General features: G+C 54.9%; 1 non-coding gene across 1 annotated transcript; it reads right to left on the bottom strand.

Moving 5' to 3' along the window:
- Window positions 1–3395: 3395 nt before the first annotated feature.
- On the bottom strand, window positions 3396–3502 carry LOC139007731 (U6 spliceosomal RNA). Its single transcript, XR_011470896.1, has one exon. It is a non-coding gene; the product is annotated as a U6 spliceosomal RNA (small nuclear RNA).
- Between the last annotated feature and the right edge of the window lie 396 nt (window positions 3503–3898).

Below are 3898 nucleotides of genomic sequence, written 5' to 3'. Positions count from 1 at the left end.
CCGCTGCCAAGGCAGAACAGTGGCGCTTCTGTGCGCGCTACACTGTGCGCCTGGAGAAAGGCGCCCGCCCCGGAGGCGGCAGAGGGAATGATGGAGAAAGCAGACGTCTCGGAGCAGGAGCCGTGAGGGCGGGAACCAGGAAGCGTGTCTGCCTCCCCCAAACGAGGGCACAAGGGGGTTGTTGGAGACCCCTCAGGTGTTGGGGGTGCAGTGGGTGGGAGGATGGTCTGGGGTCAGCCCATGGGGCCTTCTGGGGGTTGCCGTTGGCCTAAAGAAGAGGCTGAAGGAGGGTTGGAGTGAAGAGCTCAGTCCTTTGGCCATAAGCCCCCTCCCCTTTAACAACAAGAGCCCTGCGTCTTCAGTTACAGATGTTTGTTTCCTGGTCACTCAGAAACCTCCAAGCTCTTCTTCCGCGCCCCCTCCGTCTTCGCCATCTCTGCGGGCGTTTCCCGCAGCCTCTCGGGCGGCGCTCCGCGCTCTCGCTCTGACCCGGGATCCACGAGGCTCCGCCATCCGCCCTGGCCCAGCTCCGACCCGCCCGGCAGCCGCCTCCCCCTCAGCGTTAATTAAAACTTGCGAGATGAAGAGGCTGGCGCGGGCGGCTCCGTTTTATTTGCAGCATCTTTCATGCTGCTGACGATCGTAAAGGGCTTTAATATTGAAATATGGGCCATTTTCCCAGCTCCAGCCCTCGCCGCGCGCTCCGCACAGCCCCACACCCAGCCACACCGCGCTTGATGAAAGAGCCCCTGCAAATCCATTAAGAAGAGATAATTGAAAACTCCGGGGTAATATTTAAGGCCGCGCGCCGACGGGGCGGAGGGCTCGCCTGCGCCCGCGGTGCCCAGCGGTGCTGGTGCGCTCGGGTCCCGCGCTCAAGGGCCTTGGCGGGGCCTCCTCACTGCGTGCCTCGCTCCCAGCTCTCAAAGGGCCTGCTCGGCGCTTCCTGGGCTCTGCCGAGGACGTACCTCGGGAGACTCTTAGTTCCATAAATAGTGACAAGTCACACAGGGACCAGTGTCCCCAGTGGACGCCATAGCTTCCTCCCTGGTCTGGTTTGGATTTGGTGCCCTGGGCACCGCATTCCCTGTGCCTACCATGTCCCTCCAGCCCTTGTCCACACGGGGAACTGCTGTTCCTCCATTAAAACCAGCCCAGCCCCATCCACAGTAACAGTGGGTGGAGTGGAGTGGGAGTAGAGTCTCATCAAGGCGACCACGAGGTGGTCTTTGTTGCACCTGGTGCTGAGGACACAGGGTTTAGGATGCTGTTCTATGTTTGTACGTTTTCAATCTTCCACAACAAAAATGTCTAGAAAGCAGCTCAAGTATCTCCCTTCCACACCTCCCTCTCCTATAAAAATGGGCTACCTGTTGCCATGCCCATGATTGTCCTCCCCGCGCTGTGTTGTCATTGCTGTTTACAGTCTGTCCCCCCCCCCCCCCACCACCACCACCACCCAGCACTGGGCTATGACATTTTGAGGACAGGGATCAGGTCTAATATCCCTCCTTAGCCCTTGCTCGTGGCTCAGTGCCAGGCACATAAGCTCAATAAATGTAATTCAATTGGCTGCTGTGTCCCTAGAGGCTTCCAGGGCTCGAAGATGGGGATGCCAGCACGTGGGGGCAGAGCATGGAAGAGGACAGGGTCTGTGATGCTGGGGGCTGCATTGGGGGTCATGTCTGTTTCCCACCGTGACTGGCTCTAGGAAGTTCCCAGAATAGGGTGGAGGGAGGGCTGAGGACCCTGCTCTGCACTGTGGGGTAGGAATCCTTAGGTCTCTGCCTGGATCTTTTGGCGGGGGTGGGGGATGGGGTGGGGTGGGGCTCTCTATTCCATTTGGCTCACTCTCCCTATCAGGTCAGACTTGACAGAGCACCCATATGTGTCTTGGGTGAGGGGTGGGGAGAAAGGAGGGGAGGAGGTATTTGAAGACCTACTTGTGCAAACAACATGAGTGATTCAGGTATTTGCACCAAATCCAAACTGGCCCCTACCCTCTGCAGGGCCTCTCCTGATCACCCCTCTGTCCCAGACCTCCACATGGTGCCCAGCACCCTGCTGGGGGTTGTACTCACAAGAAGACACCATTGAGGGAGGGGCTGTTCTGACTCAGCTCCCATCCGCATGTTGTCCCTAAGGGCACAGTTGCAGGGTCACCCCCCGCATGGCCATGCCCTTCAACTCTCCATTTGCAACTCAAGGACTCCTTGTTAGAGCCACAGAACATCTGAGCTGGAAGGGCAGCAGAGCATTGGGCCTAGCCCCCTCCTCACATCTGTGGGCGCCGAGGCCCAGAAAGGGCACATATGTGAGGCCACTGGTGGCAGCGCCAATGCTCTGTCCCAGCAAGTTAGTGGCAGCGTTGGAATTGGAATCCCAATCTCCTCACCTCCTTAAATACACACAATTAGTATTTGAAGTGTCTTTTGCAAACTTTATCTCATTTAAGTCTTAGAAACCTATGGGATTATTTCATACAGTTTTGTCTACAGATGAGGAACCAAGGCTCAGAGAGATTAGTGATTTGTCCAGTCACACACTAAGTAACAGACCCAGGATTTGAACCTGATCTTGATTGGCTCCAATTCCAGTGCTCACTTCTCCAATGTTCACTCCGTCGAGCCCAACACATAGACATGCAGCCAAGCTGGGCCTGTTTCCCAGACACTCACCCTTCTTCCCTGGGCATCTGCAGCCAGACGTCTTTCTCTCCTCAGCCCACTTTCCCCTCCTCCGGGCAGTGCTTTTTGCCCCAAATGCAGGGCGTGGGGTCCTGCTATGGTCCATGGACGAGCTAAAGCCACACAGAGCCTGGTCTCCTGCACACAGCCCAGCTCCTGTCTGTGGCCACCAAGGCCTCAGCCATAAATCCCCAAGTCTCAGCTCATAACCATTAGCAAGCGATTGGGCTCATCAGGACGCATTTATGAGACTTAGGTCAGATAAATGGATTGCCGGAGGTCAGAAGCAAGGGATCTGCTGGCCTTGCCTTGCTTTAGAGGTGTCCCCAACCACCCAGAGGCGGCAGATTCCATTTGACATGCAGCTGAAGGTAGAAGTAGGGGTGTTGTCGCAGTGGGTAAGGATGTGTCCCCAGGCAATCACCCTCATGGAAGGAAAGGGCCTGGAGGTCATGAGGGCTAGATACATACACACACACACACACACATGCACACACACACACGTACGAGACACATGCACAAATGCATGCATACTCTCACACCCCTTCTCTGATTCAAATCCAAACTTTTAGCAACCCCTCCCTCAACCCTGCCCACCTCCATGATGTCCTCATACTGTTCCACCTTTAAGGTGTTACCTAGACTGTGCTTCTCAAGTATCACTGTACATACAAATGATTGGGGATCTTTTTTTTCCTTCTTTTTTTAAAAAATATAGAACGCTTCACGAATTTGCATGTCATCCTTGCGCAGGGGCCATGCTAATCTTCTCTGTATCGGTCCAATTTTAGTATATGTGCTGCTGAAGCGAGCACATGGGGATCTTGTTAAATGCAGATTCTGATGCAGCAGATCTAGAGGGGACACTGAAACTGTTTTTCTAGCCAGCTCCCAGGTGAGGCTGATCTGCTTGCCCAAGGATTTTAAACTAAAGGGATAGGAGTTTTCAGAATGTGGAAGAGTGGGAGTGGGCAGTGTGGAACCCCCCGACCCTGAAATTCTGCTGTGCACACCCAGGTGACTGAGCCGCTTCTAGAAAGCTGTTCCCTCACTCCACAGAGCTCTGTCTTGCCCTTCAAATCTCAGCACAAATGTCACTTCCTCCGAGAACACTTCCCTGACTGCCCGTGTAATGGCTCCCACCCCACCCCACCTGTGATTACCTCAGCCCTCTTCATAGCGGGTATCACAACTTGCATTTGTTATTTGCT

This window comes from Myotis yumanensis, unplaced genomic scaffold (genome assembly GCF_028538775.1).
Source record: "Myotis yumanensis isolate MYYU_CA2020_CCGP unplaced genomic scaffold, mMyoYum1.0.hap1 SCAF_3, whole genome shotgun sequence".
Lineage (NCBI taxonomy): Eukaryota > Metazoa > Chordata > Mammalia > Chiroptera > Vespertilionidae > Myotis > Myotis yumanensis.
This window is presented reverse-complemented; position numbering and strand designations above follow the sequence as displayed.